At 34.6% G+C, this 21,446-nt stretch overlaps 1 long non-coding RNA gene across 7 annotated transcripts; it reads right to left on the reverse strand.

The window, feature by feature from the left end:
- Positions 1 to 9,217: 9,217 nt before the first annotated feature.
- Positions 9,218 to 20,720, reverse strand: LOC132282424 (uncharacterized). 7 transcript variants are annotated; one of them, XR_009471761.1, is made up of 13 exons: positions 20,628 to 20,720; positions 20,260 to 20,315; positions 18,146 to 18,495; positions 17,799 to 18,008; positions 15,118 to 15,290; positions 14,836 to 14,992; positions 14,557 to 14,758; positions 14,339 to 14,428; positions 14,125 to 14,229; positions 13,969 to 14,041; positions 9,700 to 10,062; positions 9,539 to 9,614; positions 9,218 to 9,458 (listed from the first exon to the last, which is right to left on the reverse strand). It is a non-coding gene; the product is annotated as an uncharacterized LOC132282424 (long non-coding RNA). The 7 variants fall into 7 exon arrangements; XR_009471764.1 differs by having other exon boundaries at positions 14,557 to 14,726; positions 17,799 to 18,011; XR_009471762.1 differs by having other exon boundaries at positions 14,557 to 14,753; positions 17,799 to 18,011.
- Positions 20,721 to 21,446: the final 726 nt, after the last annotated feature.

Raw genomic sequence — 21,446 nt, forward strand, 5'->3', positions numbered from 1 at the left:
GTTTTGGAGTTTGGGTTTGATGGATTTTAATAATTATAATATTTTGCGGATTCTATTTTTAGTTCCTTCCAGCTTTAATTTCATTTCTTAATTTATTTTGTATTCCGTGTTCATTATAAAATATTAATTGTTTGATATTCCCTCGGGTTTGGGCCTGGGCCTGATCAACCCGTGTCTCGGATCCGAGGGGTATTACATAAAATAACATTCGTTTATCATTGTGGAAATAAATTACACCATAGACACATTAATTTTTGGTCCGGTTGTATCTTTAAATATTTCAAAAGTTCAAAGTAGGTTTGAGATCACAATGAGATTGTAGGAGATAGAAAAACATGGTTTTAAAACCTTCTACAACCAAATATACATACAATTGGTCCTCAATTACAAATTATAGCCAAACTGTACATCATTGAAAACACATGTTGCCATATACATTAAATTTTACATGCTTCAAATTAAGTTAAACACCCAATCGACAAAAGAAATCCTCAATGCGTCAAAATAGGGTGGTGAATCATCTATTCCTCCTTTTCTTTTTGTTTCTTGAAAAAAAATAATAAGTAGAGGAGTGAGCACAACCTATGCTTTACATGCAATGAATAAAAATAAGAGCAAAGGATCATGCAAGGGTTCACATGCAACACTTCCAATTTCAATAACCGTAATTTCTATTCATTTGCAATATATTGAATGCAATACTCAATGCGCCCATCTACCTTATCCACACGACCCTCATACCCAAGAACAACATTATGCCATGCACATAGAAATGTCTCAAATTCAATTACTCAATTATTATCATGCTTTCATAATGCAATTGACGTTTCTAGGGCTCAACAAAATAATTTGACAATTTTTGCATACTACAACATTAAGTATTTTCTTGCATATACATAATCAAAACATCACAACAACCACATGAGAGGGAAATAAATTCATCATTTTATAGAAACTCAATAACATGTCACTTGCAATTTGAACACAAGATAAACACATAATCACTTAAAATACCTCAATTCACAAATTCATTTGCAAACCAAAAACCCTAAAATTAAATCATGCCTTTTAACTTCAAATTGACAAGCTAGAGAGAGGGAAAAACATCCAATTAGCTACCATAACTAAGGAATTTGACAATTAGACAAACTCTATCTCAAATAGAAGAAAATCACCAATTTCAAAATCCTCCAAACCCTTATACCATTGGTCTCTAATGAAAGCTTATGCCAAACTCTCCAACCTCCTTTCTTCCTCTTCTTCAAAATCCACCTTAAACTCTCCAAATCAAAGCTTTTTCCATGGAAGTTATATATGTGTTTATGTGTATGAATATAGAGAGAAAATGAGAAAGGTCAGAGAGAGAGGGAGTTTGGCCGAAAATGAAGAAGGAAATGGGTATAAGCTTGGTCTTGCAATTACTTGTGTGGCCCTCCTTGTGCCACTTATCATGATCCTATGGTTACTAACTTTTTGTCAAGTTACCACCATGCCCTTACCCTTCCTCTATAATGTCATCCTTGTCCCATAAAACCTAATATATAGATATAGATGACAAAACCGGGAGAAGTTCCCAAGTCCGGAAATCGTCTCGACATCTGAAAAATTCTAAAAATGATACCGTCACTTCTAATTGACTTAAAATGATTAAAAATAAATTTTCAAAACCCTCAGCTCGATGAATGACCAAAACGCCCCTCGGGACCCGCTTGGCACGCAAAACGAGATAAGAATTAAAATAATCCAAAAAAATCAAATAAATTCCCGAGAATAGAAAATAGGGAAAATTGGTAACATTACACCAATGCTTATAGAAGGGGCAATCACATTGGGAGGATTTGGGTGGATGGGGAGGTTGTGAATAAGGAGGATGAGATTTGTAAGGGTTTTGTTGATTTTTTTTCATTGTTGTTCACGAAACCAGCTAATTGGAGACCTTTACTTGCAGGTCTTCATTTTGATTCTATTTCGAGTGATGAGTGTTCTGCTCTGAAGGAGCCTTTTTCTGAAGAGGAAGTTTTGTCTGCTTTGAAGAGCTGTAACGGGGATAAAGCCCCAGGCCAGATGGTTTTTCATGAGATTCCTTTTGGAATGTTGGGAGGTGGTTCGAGAGAAAGTGATAGGTTCTTTTCACATTTTCCATGCTCGGGCTTTTTTTAGAAGAGTTTGAATGCCACTTTTATTGCCCTCATTCCGAAAAGGGGGGCGCTTGATGTTAAAGATTTTCGCCACATTAGCTTAATGAGTTGTTTTTATAAGTTGATTGCCAAAGTCTTGGCCTCTAGGCTGAGGAAGGTTTTGGATGGTTTCATTTCGGATTCTCAGAATGCTTTTGTGGGAGGTCGTCAAATTTTGGATTCAGTCCTTATTGCCAGTGAATGTATGGACTCCATATTGAACAGTAGGGTTCCGAGTGTTTTGTGCAAGTTGGACATTGAAAAGGCGTACGACCATGTGAGTTGGAGCTTCCTTGTTTACTTGATGGAAATGATGGGGTTTGGGGGGAGATGGAGGAAATGGATTCTATTTTGCATTTCTGGTGTTCGTTTTTCTGTTCTTGTGAACGGTGCTCTGACGGGATTTTTCTCTAGCTAGAGGAGTTTGAGACAGGGGGATCCGCTTTCTCCTTTCCTGTTCCTTTTTATGATGGAGGCTCTTAACAGACTGTTGAAAAGGGATGTTAAGTTGGATCTTTTGAGAGGTGTTCGGATGGGCAAGAATGTAGCCAGTCAGTTGGAGATCTCTCACTTGATGTTTGCGGATGATACTCTTGTTCTTTGTGATGCTGATGAGTCCCAATAAAGACATTTAAGATGCATTTTGGTTTGGTTCCAAGTTATCTCGGGGCTCAAGGTGAATGTCAGTAAGAATGTCTTAGTGCCGGTTGGGGATGTTCCTGAGATTAAGAGGTTTAATCAGATTCTTGGATGTCGCACTGGGTCATTCCCTATTTCTTATTTAGGATTGCGTTTGGGAGCCCTGTTGAGATATATGGGGAGCTGGGATCCGGTTGTGGACAGATTTAAGAAGAGGCTGGTAGGTTGGAAGAAGCAATTCCTCTCTAAGGGGGGGGGGGCGGATTACTCTGATTAAGAGCACCCTTTCTTGCCTCCCCACTTGTTTCATCTCGCTCTTTCAGATTCCTTCTTTTGTAGCTGAGAGAATTGAGAGATTGCAGTGCAATTTTCTTTGGAGGGGGGGGGGGGGAGATGAGGAGTTCAAGTATCATTTAGTTTGATGGGAGCAAGTGTGTTACCCAATTCGAAGTGGAGGCTTAGGTATTAGAAGGTTGTTGCCCTTCAATAAGGCTCTCCTTGGGAAATGGCTTTAGAGGTTTGGGGTTGAGAGGCATTGGCTTTGGAGGAGAGTTATTGGGAGCCAATTTGGGGATAATAGTGGTGGGTGGAGCTCTCCTGAGGTACGTGGTCCTAGGGGGTGGGGGTCTGGACTGTCATTCGAAAGGGGTGGGATGATTTTTGCAAACATATTCGTTTTCGAATCAGGGATGGTAGGAGGATCAAATTTTGGGAGGATGTGGGGAGATTCCCCTGGCTCTTTCTTTCCCACAGCTCTTCAGGATTCCTTCTGTTAGGTAGGCCTTGGTGGTTGGCTGTTATCATCTTGATAACGGAAGATTGTCTTGGGATGTTCAGTTTAGGCACTTTCAGGATAAGGAGATTGAGGAGGTCATTCGTTTTTTGGAATTATTATATCGCCAGGTGATTTCTCATGGGGAGTCTGATTGTTGATTTTGGAATCCTAATTCTCAGGGTCAGTTCGAGGTGAGGGCCTTTTTTAGGTGCCTTACGGTTGGCAATGGTGGTCATTTCCCCTCCCTACAATCAAATGATATTTATTAGTGACTTCATTCGTAATGATAATCAAATGTGTGAGCCTCCCTTCCCTACAATCAAAGAGTTCCATATATTTAAATACTTGTTATTAACATATTAAGAGGCCACTTTTATATTTATTGGCTAAAGTCTCAAATTATATTAAGCCCCCTACTATCAAAGAGTTCTATTTGAATACACATTATTAACATATTAAGAGGCCAATTTATATTTTTCGCCCAAGGCCTCAAATTATATTGAGCCGCCCCTGGTTAGAAGTAAAGATATAAGATACAATAATACTTCTATAATAGTAGATAAGCAACCCCGATTTTGACCAGAGCAATACAATCCCCATGTAGGTCTAATTGACAACTCGAATCAATCCTTAGGAAAAAGAAAATGTCTGAACCTTTGAGTAAGCTCCATCAAACAAGAATTATAAAATATGCTAAAAACTTTTGGTACCTACCAATATTCTTTAGACAATTACAACTAAGTATGACTTTGTTAGGATTTGTATCTCAGATTCTATCACTATTTAAGTTCTCTTTTCTAAGTCGTATTTTGAATTGTAATTTCTTGTTTGGCAAGTCTTGGTCTTTAAGGAATTTATTGTCTTTGGCTCTAAGGAATTTCTTGTAAGGCAAGTGTTAGCCTCTAAGGAATTGTGTTTAAGAATCAAAAAATAAAGAGAGTTGTACAGAGAAGGTGGAGAAGAAAAAAAAAAACAAATGGAGTGAGTGACTGAGTGAGGAGAGACTAGAGTTGGTGAGGAGTAGAGAGATGGCCCAAAAGAGTGGGTGGGCATTCTCTACAGTTGTATATGCTCTTCTTAATCCATTACAGTGAAATTTTCTTCTCTTTGTGGGTATAGCCCTAGTTTTGGGTGAACCACATAAAGTGTGTTGCGTGTTGTTCGGTTGTTGAGTGATTAGATTTCCATGTTTGTGATGTAATTTGCTTCCAATGTACCAATGGCATTGTAGTCAAATAGTACTTCCTTACCTTCCAAAGTAGAAGTTCGAGGGTTCAAATCCTCAAAGGGGCAAAGTGGGTGTGTGAGTGTGCTTCTTGCCAATGAAAAAATATTACTACCGTTGTGCCGAACAAAGGGAATTCAAGTCCCAACAGTGATATATATATATGTATGTATACACACACGTGTAGATAGAAAGAGAAGAAGAAGCTAATGGTTCATAATCTATCTTTAGAGTCTGCAATTATTAGACAATCTAGTAAATAGAGCAACGATGGTCTTACAAGTTGTTTCGAGGTCTACAAACTCAAGCCATGAACCACCAAAAGCAACTTCGCATTGGTGCGGTGTTCTTCAAACAGTGTAGTTTTTTTCCCTGTAATAGTCCTTCAAAGCTTCCGAGTCAATATCAGCACCGAATACTGCTTCAAATGGCAATCCTGCTATGTGCTCTTTATCTTTAAGTTCACGACAGCATCTCCAAGTTTCCGAGTCTCCTCTTCGATGGTATCTTGTAGTTGTTGCTTAATAACAAGATCCTCGGAGCCTTCGCTTCTTACCTTCACACAATCCTTCAGAACTTGAACACAATCTTCAATTCTCTCTCTTATTTCTTCCAACTATTGCGTAGCTTTGACACTAACACTGAAGCTATACATGGATAGACTCGTATACAAGGAGACCGTCATCATCGTCATGTCCACTTAAGTAGCTAGTATAATGATTCAAATGTGGACACATTTTACCAAAGTCATAAGGCTACATCATTAAAAAAAACAAATATAAGATGACTTGAGGCAATCCGAATCGCCCGAAATCAATCACAGATAATTGAATAGGGATATGAGTGTAATTTATCCTATTAGAAATAATATTTTTGAGAAAAGTCACTTTGTAAATAATTATATCAAATGTTAGCTTATATCCCATCCCATCTTTTGCTGTGAGAGGCCCAGAACTCTCATAAGCAAACAATGGAGGTTATATACTTTAAACTTGAACTTCCAATAGTTTGGACCCATAGTAAGACAAGCTTCAACTTAGTTGAAGCTATGCAAAGTACTAGTTTAGTAAAATTGAGTTGTCAATATCTAATACGTAAAATAACAAAAGATACTAATGTTTAAAGTTGACGTCCTATTATTTTGTTCAGACAAGGGCAACCAAGACCAGGGGAATAATATGTCAAACCAAGTTACGAGAAACTCAAATAAATAAACAAGCTACCACATATACACATAAATACTCTTTTTGGTTGTTGAGACAAAAGTATATTATGGGAAAAGCAAAGAAGCTAATAATTTAATTTTTGCATTTCTCATTGCCCAAGGCTCCAAATATTATTGAGCCTAATATATCAACTTGATATAACTGTTTCTTCAAAACCACGTAAAATGTCCCATTTTAGGAATCTAACTTTTTAAGAAAATAACTTTTAGTACTTTTTTATTATATTGGTAGTGAATGAATTACTAAATCTATCCATAGTGGATCCGCAGGAGTGTGATGGTATGATTTTTATAAGTTAAATGCAAGAAGGTTAAAATGGTAATATTACAAAAATACTTTTCAAATGGGACATTTATTTTGAAACATTCAAAAATGAAAAGACGGACATTTATTTTGGGATGGAGGGAGTATGATAATATGTTATTTCATATTCCACCGACTTCTAAACAACGATAAAGAGTGGGAAAAATAGCCCTTTTTTTCTCCATAGAAAAACAAATTGAAGCAATAGAGGTATAGCTTCTGCAATTAACAATTGAAGCAACACTAGCTCAAGGTCCTCAAATATATTACATATTGGGCCATCTGTCACGTATACCAAATAAATCGTGTATCAAGGGAAGCTTTTTTTTTAGAAGTAAAGATTTATATAAAGGGAAGCTAAATATTGGGAAATCTTATTATTTATCATATTTTCAACACATAAATAGAAAGCATGGTATTTTAAGATTCTAGAGACCATTTAATTCAATATTGCTGCATAAGCTCCTAAAAGTACGTATCTTATAAGATCTAAACAAATTAATATCTTATAATAAGTGTCAACAAATCATGAACTTGTTGAACAAGGCAAAGATTGAAGCCATGCCTGGCTTTATTATGAAGGGAGAATAGTTGGCAATGAAGTTTATACAAAATAAAGTGACAAGTGGCTTTTAAACTCCTGCTAAAAGATGTTTGGGGATTAAGTAATTGTACATTGAGGCAGGTATATATTGATGCAACAATCTTAGTCGTCGTACTATAAGGCGAAGTGGCGTTTGAAAATCCACCAATCCATATATTTAGGAAATCATCGATTAAGGTAGAAAAGCAAAGAAAGTTCCTGCCACATGAGCTGCATATTGAGCCAGTGAGGCCCAAGCAAAACCATGTGTCAAGGCAGCTAATTGCACGGAGGCAATGCTTCAGGTCAAGGCAGGACAATAGTTTAAGGTCTTAACCACAAATCAAGTAACCACTGTGCAACATACAAGCAACTACATCATATGACAAAAGGAACTAACTTGTGGACAGGAAATCCATGTACAAAGGCATCATTAGGGCAACATTGACGTTCATAGTCATACAAAACTGCAAAACCGAAACATGGTAGTTCAAGGTCCACCATATCAGATATCATCAACCATTGATTAAGGCAACATTGGAGGTAAGGAACATGGGAACTTTCAAATTAAGGTTTCATAGGAAAGATGTTTCGAAGAAACATGACAATATGCTCAAGTCATGGCAGAAATTATGGTCACTAGGGCTTTGTTTGGATACACATGAGAGAAAAGAAAAGAAAAGAAAGGATTAGGAGAGAAAAGAAAAGAAAAGAAAGGAAATAATAGTTATAATTTATACTCATGTTTGGATAGATAGGAGAAAAAAGAAATGAAAGCATAATATTCTTGTTTGGATAAAACAGAAGAGAGAAAAGAAAGAAAAGGATAATAATCAAATTATTGTATTACCCTTTTGTCTCTAATGTAAATAAAATAACTTGTTTTCAAAGTTTGAAGTACTTGTAATTTGGAAAGCTTGAATTACCATATCCACAAACAAAAGATCATCATTAGGACTTGACTCCCATTTAATTTAGATTAAGGGACCCAAATCCATATCCACAAATAAAAGATTCAAAATAAAGACAGGTTGAAAATGTAAGCACCACCTTTGCAAGTATTTCTGCAACACATTTTCTCTTTCTTTTCCTTCAAATTTTGTTTCTCTTGGACTTCTGTAATTTTTTTTTTTTTTTTAGAAGACAAATACTCCTCATGATTCAAATAAGAAGACAGGGTGATAAATAAAAAGTGTTCCCATGCACCCTTGTATAATATCTCTAGAAATGGAGATAAAAACTGCTCAAAACTAACTAAAAAAAAAAACCCTCAATGAAAAAAATACTCATTCTCAGCTATAAGTTTAATGGGATTTCACATACTCTTAAACTATGTGAAGACCCTGAGTTTCTTCCCAGTAATCCTCAACAACAACACAGGAACAACCAACCAGTCAACCACCTTCCTTGTTTTCCCTTCAGAATCAATCTTACACAAACCAGCCCACTAAATTAGGTACTGATATCAAGTTGACATTATAATCAGCACAAAGTGCTTTGACAAGTTTAACATAATCTGGCTGGTTGCAATCCTCAGCTAACACACAAAGCTGTGCGGCATGCTTTTCAATCACCTTAGCACCTTCATGGAGCCCTCGTAAAAGCCCCCCATGAGCAAGTGATTTCCTCTTGGATTTCTATATTTTATTAGCTACTCTAACAGGTGCAAATAAGGATACCTAATGGAACCAAATGCCAAGATGTATTGCAACACAAACAAACACAGCTCCCGCTTAATTAACACACTACATATACACTTCTAAGCATGGCATCCAGTAAATCAACCTTATGTCATATGCATATGCTAGCAAAAGAAAAGCTCCATTGGATAAATCATAGAGTTTACATACCAAAAGCTCCATAAGAAAAAATAAATAAATAAATAATAATAATAATAATAATAACTAAACTTAGACATAATAGGAAGTCCTACTAATTGTTCCAAAATATTACCAACTAAAAGACATTGTCAAAAGTCAATATAACCGAAAACATTATCAACGTCAAGAATCATTGGACATCAGTTCCTCCCGGAGTGTCTTGCGAAGCACAAGTGGGCAACCAAGAAATTGTGTCATTCTATCAAGATGGTCATGCTTAGTAAAAAAAAATGAAGGCCTTAACACACTACAACAGTTATGACTTTCACTAGCGCTCAAAAACGTTGGTGAAAGCCTTAAAAAGCGCTGGTAATTCAATTACTAACGCTTTATTAGCGCTTTTGAAAAAGCGCTAGTAAATCCAACGTCATACCATCAAAATTGGCTACTAATAGATAAAGCTAGTAAATGTCAACCAAAAAGCGAAAATATATATTAATACAACCACAAGTTAACCTGCCAATATGAAAATACGATCCAAATTGTCTAGATAAATGTCATACAAAAAGAATTAAGAATTTTTGGCAAATGTAGTACAAGTTTTTCAAAAAGAACCCATCCAAGGCGAAGGAAATTCAAAAAGCATAGCCACAACCCCATCTTCAGCTTCAACTTCAACAAGTCTTCTTGCCCATTTGATTTGAATTACCCTACATTTTTTATAAATTCATTAAGCTCACATTATAATAAATGAAAATTTAACATATAAGAAAAATTAAAAGTTCATAACCTTTAACTGAATTGGCATCACGACTAGAAAATGAATTTGGAGATACTCTAGGAAGAGCATTTAAAGAATCAGAACCCTTCAAAATAACAAAACAAAATACATGAAATCTTGGCATAAGTAAACATATATTTAGTAAAGAGTAAAACTAATAAAAAATATACCTGTCCACTACAATTTTGTTGTTGCATCTGCATTAGCATAGCCACCTATTGTTGTAAATTTTCCAACTTGTCGTCATAGTTGGATGGTAAATTTTCCAACTTCCTGTCATAGTCGGCTTGCATTTTTGAAATGGTCTCCTGCAACTCTACACGTGCAGCACGTACCTCCTCATCAGATTTTTTGGCATTATTAATCAGTTCAGCTTTACTAGGAGAGGACCCCCAAACATCGCTTGGTGTAGGCCCGAAGCCAAGCATCCGCACACGACCAGTTCTCTCTTCTCCCCTCACAACGGAGAACAAATCATTGGAACTGCCAATAGGCGAGTCAAAGTAACTTTTTTGAAGTTCTTTTATGCTTTCCTTCAAAAAAAAAAAAAAAGAATAAATAATGAATGTATAGAAAATAAATTAAATAGAATGCTTCGTGTCCAACATTTGGGTGGTATATCTGACTTTTAGAATGGAGGGAGATTCTAGAGTAATGTGAAAGAGCAGCGGTGAAAAATGGACTCAATTTTTTAAATTTCTAGTCCAAATGCAAGAAATTGATATTTCCCAGCTATATAAAAGGTTAAAGTCCAAAGTTAATTACTCCATTTTTACAAGACCAAGGATTTGGGCAACAGAAATCTAGCTACTTGTCCAACCGTTAACATCATGAATAGTCGGAAAGAGTCCAAGTTCCTATCATTTTATGAAATTGAGACATGAAAGAGAATTTCCATAGCTAAATTCTCAATTAAATTTGAACACTAAGTTTAAATGAGAAAAGAAAATATGCTCAAATACTAATTAGCCCAATAAACACCCCATAAAAGAAAAGGAAAACGAAAAACAGTTGCAGCCACGAGTATCAATAGGTGACACAAACAAAAACAGGTACAACAGTTAAGAGCTCTGTAGGACATTAGTTTTACAAAGTATTTGATTATGGCTAATGCTTGTTTTTCTTTTTCTTTTTTTTTCTTTTTTTTTTTGGTAAGGGATTATGGCTATTACTTGCTACAAGTAGAAAATCAGAAAACAATTGACTTCGCATGAAACCAACTGATTTAGACACAATACATTCATAGACATTTGAAAGAATCAGCATGCCCAAGACCAGCAACTGGTCCAGCAACTATTTGATCACATTCTTAACAGATAACGAATTGGTCAAGTTGAAACCTTTGGCGGACACATTTATAAGTTTAGAAGATCTTCTCTAGTTGATCAACATTTTCTAGTCCTTTAGTGTTGCCCAATTCTCCCATTACTAATTCATTGCACTCACAAAAAACTAGTCAATACTATAAATTTGTGTAAAGGAGGTTATTGTGGGGTGGCATCTCTGTTAGGCATGATGTTGATAGCTTGGCAAATCTCAGTTACAAAATATTTAGCAGTATAGGAACAAATTGTCATAAATACATTGGAGGCTATGAAGGATTAAAGATGAATAGTTAATTTAAGGAGCTTCGTTGAGAGAGTTTATAGAAAGATGAGAATAGTACGGTGATCAAACCTTAGGCTTCTCAGTTAGTGAAAGCTTGTTGCACGATGTGCAATACAGGCTGGGGCTAGAAACCTACTTTCAAAGGTTAATGGCTGTTTATGCCCTATGAAATTAAAAAAACATGATCTAATTTTGTTTGGAAAGCAGTTGTTAGAAGAATTACTTCCGTCTATTACTTATGGTACAACTTTTTAATGTACTTTTCAGAAAAAGAAAAAAGAAACAGAAAAAAACATGTTTCTTGGTTGTATGACTTGTATTTTGGCCTTATAAACCTAGCAAATGTTATCACTGTATGGTGTAACATGGGGATGACCAGCTCTTTTGTGGAGGTTCAGTCAGTATGGTGGTGCATGAAAACATGTATGTGCTATGTATTACTGTTACAAATTTAATGCAACATCACTTTATTACAAATTTAATACAGTAAAGTTTTCAAGAGGCAGTAAGAGTTCTTGACCATTGTTTTTGTCGAGACACATCAGGCATCACTGTAAATTGCTGGTGAGTGGTCATTGATCGAATTTAATGAATAACCTTTGATCTTTTAGTTCATTTATGATGTGGTGGTTATCAATGAAATTTGATAGCTCAATTGGTATTAGCATGCAGGTTAAAGCTCAAGCCTGTCATGAGATAAAATTCAAGCCAGCACTTGGAATGATGATCGCTCAGCATTTCTTGTCCCAGCATAATGGACCTTTTAAAATCATATCAAATACAAAAGAAACTAATTCTTCATTTTGCTTTCTTGTATGAGAAAAAATAAGAAGTGTGAAGTGAGAGACAGCTTCTTTTTTTTTTTTTTTTTTTTTAAAGTTCACTGAAATTGCAAAAACAAAAAAATCAATATTATCAGTCAATGGATCTAAAATTAAAACCCAAAACCTGCAACACATAAACGAATATTGGTGAAGTTAAAACACATAAACTACAACACATAAAATTAAAACCCAAAAATTAGAACAGAAAATTACCAACTTTAGCAGATCGGAAATGACCAGTGTGTATAGAAACAGTTTGTAGAGAGAGAGTTTTAGAGAGAGACCAGTGTGTAGAGAGAGAGTTTTATGAAATCAAAGAAATGCAGGGAGGATTGAGAGAGAGGTAAAGACTGGTGTATGGCTATTCGGAAATTTCACTGGTATCTTTAGTTTCTTTTGGTGTTCTATCAGATATGTTAATTTTTTAATTTTATTTTTCTCTTGGGATGTTGGTTGGAATACCATCCTTATCAAAGTTTGTATTCTATGTCAGGGAAAGGGAAAGCATACTTGAAGTCCTTTCACATTCCAATTACAATTTTTTTAAATAAAAAATAACATTATTGTGTTTTAAAAAAAGAGTATTACTAAACCGAACCAATTCATACAGTCTGAATTGGTTCAGATTCGATTAGGGCATGTTTACTAACAGGAATGATTCCTGATTTCTACTGTCAATTCCTAAAATTGAAAATCAAAAGTCAAAATCGTGTTTAATAAAATACTTTCACTTTTTTGTTTTAAGAAAGTACTTTCTAATTTTGTGAAGAGAAGAGAAAGTGAGAAATTCTCAATTTCTCTATTTTCTACACTATTGGTAGAAATCACTTTCTCTACTGTAGCACTGTTTATCAAAAATATATATATATGTGTGTGTGTGTGTATATATATGTATATATATATATATATATATATATATTCTAACTAATCATCTGTATCACCCATTTCCTCCACCCACCTCCTCCCCACTATGGTCATTGCCACTGCCACCATCGCCATTACCGACAACCACCACCACCATCGCCATTACCGACAACCACCACCATCATCGCCTCTCTCTCCTCTGTCTCTCTCTCTCTACAAACACTCCTGATAAAAAGAAATAAGTTAAAGGAATTGATTAAGAGCGGGTAAGTCACAAATGACCAGAATCTTGAACTTGCAAGCTCCCCAGAATTTTGGCGCAGGGCACGACGGGGCCGACATGGGATTCACGGTGAGGGGTGATGATGAGTGAGGGTTTCGCGGTGGTGGAGGTGTTGAAGCGGGGGTTTTTTATGTAAGATTGAAGGGCTGTAGAGAGTGTTGGCGGAAATTGGGTCTAATGGTGAGTTCTTGGAGAGGTATTGACGGTGTAGATTGAATCTGATAAAGCACAAGAAAAGAATTGAAGAAAGGGAAGGGTTCTTCATTGTTTGGTATTTGGTTTTGGTGGTGAAACAATTGGTGGTGTGTATTAAATACAATTGGTGAAGTTGGTGGCAATGCCCTTTGATTTCACAAAAGAAATGATCTGGGTCTTGTGATGCCCTTTGATTTCAAGGGCTTCCCACGGAGCTATATCTATATATATATATATATATATACACACATATAGATAGTATATAACATTGATTGTTAATTTAGAAAACAAAATCAAAATTATAATTATTGAACTTGCTTTTTAATTTCTTGCTTTGAAAATATTGAAAGCGAGATAAATTAATAAACATAATTCTACTTTATATTTCAGATTCATGAATGAAAATTATGATTTTACTTTTTAAGGAAGCAAATATAAGAAAGTAAAAGCGTTAGTAAACAAGCCTTAATGATTCAAAAGTTTTATGTGAACCGTCAATAATTTAAGTTTTTTAACATTAATTTAATTGTAAATTAAAATCACAATACTAATATATTTGTTGTAAATGCATTTTATATGATTATAGATTTCAATCAACAAGAAGCCTCCACATACAATGATCCCATACTCCCATGCTTTTCAACAAATACAAGAAAGTAAATTACCTCCACACGGGCCGCTGAACAATGAAATTAAAATGCCTCCACACGGGCCGATGATTTAAAAATTGATGACCCCCTAATACACCGCAAAGAGTTTAAAATTTGGTCACTTCAAGGCATGTGACCCCTTTTTTGCAAAATGGAAGCATGAAAACTTACAATCATCTCCGAAGCAGCAGCATCAGTAGCATTGCCATCTTTATTTATATGTGTGCGAATGAATAAATTTGCACGGGAAAGTTGAATACCTTCGTTTTCCTCAATCTATAAAAGAAACATAGGCATTGTGATATATATTATTTACCACTAACATTTATAATCATTCAACGACATAAGAATTTAAATAATTTATATTGCCAAAACTTCAACTAACCTCGGCAGAAACATGCGCAAAGCTTTTTGTCGCTGTAGTATGCATCATTGTCTGCTTCCCACGACGTTCTTTGTTTTTTTCGCTGACCTCCTATAAAAAGTGAGAAAAAGTAAACGTTCTTTGAGTAAAGAACATTCCACCTAAAATAATGACTGAAAGCAGGTAAACTATAAATTCAACTCATTGACTTTAAACAAAATTGGTAGATGGAGGATTACCTACGCCATAGGCGTACCCCAATGCCTAACCAAAATTCCCAATGCTCCTTTTCAACATCAGGTGGTGGGTTTGCCAATCTTTCTACATCTGTATCTCTAACCGAGTAGCATTCACTTTTTAATTCACACTTGTACCCCCTCCATTTTTTTCCGATGGAGGATAATGTCCACTGTTTTGACATGATTCCCACATCATACTTTCCTTGAAAATGTGATAATTGCTGCATGTTAATCCACTTTTTTCATAAAAATTATTTTAATGTCATTGAAGGGTTTTACCTTTACAATGTTCCACATATCCTCTTTAAGCCGTTTAGGCATCTCCCACCAAGTTTTGTAGCACAAAGGAGCTAATTTACCATTCCAGGCAAGTGTTCCCAAATAATTAGTATATGTACCACTTCCATGGCCAATCGGTTGTCCATACTTATTAACCCTAAACAATAATTAACAATTGTAGATGCTTAGTACAAAAATAAAGATAGAAATTCTTTTTTCTCCTTCATAGTGAATATAGTCTAATTATGTAAACTATATAAGATGATCTCTATATATATGTACCTTAATGGTAATAAGGTTGTCGCGTTTACAACATTCTTGCATCGTGTCGGGCCCCATCTCTTCTTTAGCGGTGGTTGGGATGATTTTTGAAGTTGAAGCTTCAGTATTTTGTTCACTCACTTTTTCCACTTCACTAACCGTTCGTTTCATTGTCAGCTTATTATTTATCCTTCCTGGAAAAGCAAACAAAAAAGTGAGAATTCATTTAAGAGAATTTTAATACGCATCTTACTTGGCCTTCCTTGGTTTTATGACCTAGGTGTATTTAATACGGTGTAAAGACTAACACACATTATCATGTTCAATAATGAGAAAATTGTCTTTGAGCGACAAAGACAAAGAATGTTGATTGAAATAAAAATGGTACAAAATAGAATATACAACTGAAGGTCGGTCATCAAATCCTGTTGTAAGTGATGAGCTATCAGATTATCAAGGATGCATCAAAACTAGTTGATGAGAAAAACACCTTCACTTCCCTTATTCTATAAAATAGGCTGCAATTAAATATGAGAAGAGACCGGTGTACTGCAATGAGAGTAAGATCAAGGAAGCAAAGGGCCTAGTTGGTTCAGATATCTTAAAACAGTTATGAAGAACTTTGAAATTAAAATAAAAGATTGTTTTTTAAAATTTAAAATAAAATAAAATAAATAAAAATAAATAAATAAATAAAACTTTCTTTAACTCAATTTTCATAACATTTTTCATAAAATTTGAGGGCAGGGCTTGGCAAAATGATAAGGTTGCTCCATTTGTGACCTGGATGTCAGGTTTTCTTTTTAAGGTTGCTTCTATTGAAGGCATCAAGTAAAAAGAAATAAATGAAAACGACATTTCTATCAACATTAACACACATGGGAAGAACAGTTTCTTTATCAAAGTAGCTTATATTAAATCAAAGTATCAGCTTTAGAAGTTGGGAATGGAAACATAGGATTCATGTCACCGACCCCAAGTAACTGGGAAAAAAGGCTTCTTTGTCACAGTATCAGCTTTACAAGTTCATTCTCAAACTGACAACCTAAACAAGGCAAGACCAATAGAGTTATGCGAATGTCCTGGTTCATTAGTGCAAGAACCATTAAAGATTAAAAAGACAAAAGAACAAAATATTTTTTAAAATAATTAACCAAATACTGGCATAAAAAAAAAGATTACTATTGCTTGGATGCAATCCAACTCTAAGAAACCAATTCCAAATAAATAAATAAAAACACACACACACAATCATCAGTGTTCACACAAACACCCACTATTGCTCCTAAGCAGACTTGAATCATCAACCTTCCACCTGGGAGGAGGAAATACCACTCAAACCAAACGTTCTGTAGCACAGTAATACCAATTTCATCAAAAGATAACATACTTATTCTTTAATGGAGTTGAAATGTAGAGTACATAATACATATGGGTGTTCCAAGTTAGACTAATTACTCCTTAATTTTGACATGTGTATAAATAAGCTAGCTTTTTTTTTTCTGACAGATGAATGAGCAAAGTTTGCAAAATTTTTTTTTTCTCAAAAAGGTCAGATTCAACTTGCCTGGTTTATTAAAGAAAGATTTGTTTATAATTCCAATATAAGTCTCCAATTCTACTTCAATTGGTGATTATGAACATGGGTCACCGACAAATACTGACCCAATTTAGCATGAACAACTTCACATCCAAGAGTAAGTTCAAAAACAGAAATACATATAAATCAAAGAGAGAGAGACAGAGAAAGGACGAAGAAAATGAGGAATATAAGTTTAGATGGTAGAGAGAGAAAGAGAGAAGCAACAAGCGATGTTTGCTCTCCCACTCACGCTGGCGGAGGTTACGTTGCGTCATGGGCTAAAGGAGAGACCGATGGAAGGAGAGAAAAAAGTGATTAAAATTCTGGTATTGGAACGCTAACTAATGGAAGGAGAGAGAGCTGTGATGACCGGTGATGGAAGGAGAGAGAGAGTTGTGATGGAAGGAGAGAGAGCGGCTGAAGGAGAGAGCGTTAGGGCTACTGCAAAATGAAATGGGAAAGTGGAGATTACAGTGTTAATTGCCCAAAAAACGACGTAGTTTTAGGGCCCAAATATTCTATATATATAAATCAGCGGAGGGAAAAAATGGAGGGAAGGGAAAAAGTTGAGGGAATGAAAGGGCCATTACCAGCGCTGTTTTAAAGAGCGCTGGTACTATGACACCTATACCAGCGCTCTTAGAAAGAGCGCTGGTAATGTTACACCTATACTAGCGTTCTTTTAAAGAACGCTGGTAAAAACCTAATATGTTGTAGTACCAGCGCTCTTAGAAAGAGCGCTGGTAATGTTACACCTATACCAGCGCTCTTAGAAAGAACACTAGTAAAAACCTAATATGTTGTAGTGACAATTGCATGCCCCTCTAGTCCAATTTCCGTCAAAATCTTAAAGATTTGTTCTTCATATTTTCCCTTTAGGTTGCACTTCTCGTAAAGATTGTTGAATGTTTTATGAAGATCATTTCCCTCTTTAAGAGCTCCAGCCACACCTTTCACTATTTCAATTATTTCATTTTCTCCATCAACAGTTGAATAATTTTTTTTTTCTTTTTCCTTTTGAAGAAGTGGAATGGGAAGGTGCACTTGAAGGTGCTTCAGGAGACATCATATTCATATTTTCAAACTCATGATCCATAAAACATGTATTATCCAAACTTACTTCATTCCGTGACAGCATGTGATCAATACCATCAATGGTCTCTATCAGATCATCATTAGGACTTGACTCCCATTCATTACTCTTCAGTTTTCCTTTTGTTGCCCAATCATTAATCCTCTCATTAGCAGTTGCTGCATTAGACCCAGTTGCCCTATCCTTGGCAAATAAATACAACATAATTGGAAATTGGAGTAGTCTTCCATTTCTCAGCTGCTGGATTTGACCGTTGGCGAAACATAAAAAAAAATACATTATCATTATTTCAAGCTGAATTAAAGGCATAATAAATGTATCTCTTAAAAGTATAAATAAATTAATAAATAAATAATCTCAATTAAAAAACTAACCTCAATTAAAGAAGCCCAAACTTCAAGTTCAGCATTCCACATTTTTGTTACTTCACTCCAAGCAAACCCACTCAAACCAGTTTTGAATAAGTCAAAACACTCGTTAAATATTTTCTTGATTGTTTTCAATCGATTCTTCACTTTATCTTTGTTGATATCGATACCTAGTCTTTGTTTCAATTCGTGAACAATCTCAATATAAGCTTTTGTTGTAAATGTGCCATCAATCATATTCCTTTTCACAAATTGATTATACGCATCTGCAAAAATATCATCCATTTGTGCAGTCCAAACACATCTATCCTTCCTCAACCCACCACTTATGTTTGATTGATTACTCATTCTTATATCTACATAAAAACAACAAGTACAATATAAAGAAATGAACAAAAAGATAAATCATTCAATTAAATATTACCAAAAACTGTACGCAAGGTAGGAGTTTATAACAAGCTATAATTAGCATTCTACATCTCTAAATCAAGCACTCTTAACATAAAAGAAGTTACAGAAAAATTAAACAAAAGCAAATAAGTTTTAAGTTATTTCAACCAAATAAACATTTCAAGTATCACACATGATTAGTTACATAGTCATGCCACATATGGGAAGCTATTGAATCTCTCAAGTATTCCCCCAAACTATGATCTTCACTTCTCTCCATTAGACCACGCTCTTCATTTGGAGTTTCATTTAAGAGCTCCCGGTCTTGACAAAAAAATCTCACATTAACCAAACAGCTTATAGTCATGTTGTACCAAATATTGACAAAGTGCATTCAAATTAAGTTGTATAACCACTCCAACATAGTACCAGTAGTACGAGAAAACGGCGTCTTCATACCCATGCAATGACGACTAGCCATTAAACTTTATATATATATAACGTAATAAATTTTTACTACTTGGTAAAACATAAAAGACAACCAACTCTATAAAAAATCAATTTTCTTCCAAAAACAAGGACAAATAGATGAACTTTTAGCCATTTTTAAAGCTCTACTACTTCCAAATAAAAAGGTTGGAAGAAAAAAAAGCAAATACTTGTGCTAACAAATTAAAACCTTCTTTCTATGGAAAAAATAGCCAATGAACAGAACTTAAATTCTATATGCCTGTAAGTGATGCAAGCTTTAACTTCTTCACAATCACTTTCCTCCCATTTCTTGTTCACAACATCATCGTTCATATTAGCTCATTGAGAAAGCACCAAAAACAGAGATATGAATTGTATATGAAGAAGGGGCCATCAAATGTCATTCATTACACCAATGGAAATTGTACAGTATTTCCAAAATAACTGAATTCAATAATTAAATCTAAATAAAGTAAGTGATTGTCCACTTTAAGTTAGTTTCAAAGTCCAATTTGGATTTCACTCGAAAGAACAAGTTCCATGTAAAATAGAGTTAAATTTTAAGTGAAAGATTCCCTTTATCACTTAACAATGAACAATTAAAATTCAAATAAGTATTAAAGAGGTTATCAATTAACAATTAGCCCTTCTAACATTAATATTTAAAAAGGAAATAAACAGGAGGACAAAAAGGAAAATAGGTTTAGGATTGTTAAGAGAATAGAGAGCGCCAAAAAGGAAATAAAATTAGACAAGATTTACTAGGTAAAAAAAAAAGAAAAAAAAGTTCAAATCCCGGTAGGAGCACTCCCAAAGAATCTTCTATTACATGTCTGGTTCATGTGAACGGGAGGACAGCATTTACCCAGCAGTAGGCTATGGGGTGCTCCAAGGGTCCCAATACCACCAGCATCAAAAAAATATAATCCATTTTATCCCTACTAAAAATTAGTTTCTTTCCTAGTAATCATATGTATTAAAGACCTTCTCATAGTAAGAGACTCATTTTAAAGAAAAAAATTAAAAGGCTTTTCAATTAAGGTAGAAAACCTAATGACATGTTACAATGTCGAAATGATTGTCCTATCTATTCAATAAAATTAAATTAAAAACAAAAAACAAAACAAAATCTGAGCCAACAAAATATGATAATTTTCCCTATACATCATGAAAACAAGTTATAAAATTATCAATTAATAAAATAAAACATCTCATAAAAAAAAAAATTTTAATAAAGTAGAATATTGTCACGAACATACTTATAATTTTCCGAGGTTACTCATTCCAAAGAGTTATTTCCTTGCAGGAAGTAAACCTATATTAAGGAGACAAATTTCAAACGCGTTAGAAACTTTGGGAATATATGGAAACTGGACTTTAATAACAATCAAAAATATGAAAATAAGAACAGAAAGTAGAAGAATATGAAGCCAATAAACTTGAATCTGAGTTTGAAATGATTAAAGAAAGCTTGCAAAATCTGAAATGAATAACATATTCAATCAGGAATCTACTAAAAAGAAGAATAAGAAGATTTGCAGAATCAGGGATGTACTAAAACGAAGAATAAGAAGATTTAGAGACAAAAAAAAATACTATATTTATCGGAAAAGAAAAAAGAAGAAACCTGGTGATTGAGGAGGCATGCCTCTGTGAGGCTCAGAATCGCCAAAACCCTAACCCTAACTGATACTAGTGAAGTGAGAATGAGTTATTTCTTAGGCCTTTCCTACAGGATACATATCGTGTCAAAAAGGTAATAAGGTCAAAAAGTTACAAACCTGTGCCACGTGCATCGGCCACTCAACACGCACAGCAGTCAATAGAGAGAAATAGACGACTTGGGAAGAGATTACCCGGAAATTTTTAAAACGCCAATTACTTTAACGAAGGGCTCTCCCTTGTGCATTACTTCGGTAACAGAAGTGACAAAACGTCTCATTGCTACTGTAAATATGATCAAATTAAATGACAAAATACATTTATAATTGATAAATGAGATAATTGCACTTGCAAAATAAATATTGGTGTGTGATTTTATTATGTTGCTTAATTTTCTTTGATCTCTCATGTTTTGAAAATGTAGGAGATAGTAAATTTCTACGCCACATAAAGATTTCAATTATATGGCGGTGGCAAATAGCGCAAATGATGGAATCAGATCAAGAATAATACCATGAATAGGAGTCTAGCAATACTCAATTTCATTTTCTTAAATTATAGATCAATATTAATAGATGAAATTGGAGGGTAGCGCGAAGTGTATTATCTACGTGCTTCTCCCGAATTTCACATATAAATATGTTGATTAATTTTCCCCAATTTCACATATAAATATGTTGATTAATCTTTAAAACCCTAACTTCGCATAATTTTATACAAGATTTAGTATTTTTCTGCCAAGATCAAGAATATTTCTGCAAAACTCGTAAGAATTGTATAAGCT

This window comes from Cornus florida, unplaced genomic scaffold, assembly GCF_030987335.1.
Source record: "Cornus florida cultivar Cherokee Brave unplaced genomic scaffold, ASM3098733v1 CherokeeBrave_3.0.0_Hap2_Chr11, whole genome shotgun sequence".
In the NCBI taxonomy this organism is placed as follows: domain Eukaryota; kingdom Viridiplantae; phylum Streptophyta; class Magnoliopsida; order Cornales; family Cornaceae; genus Cornus; species Cornus florida.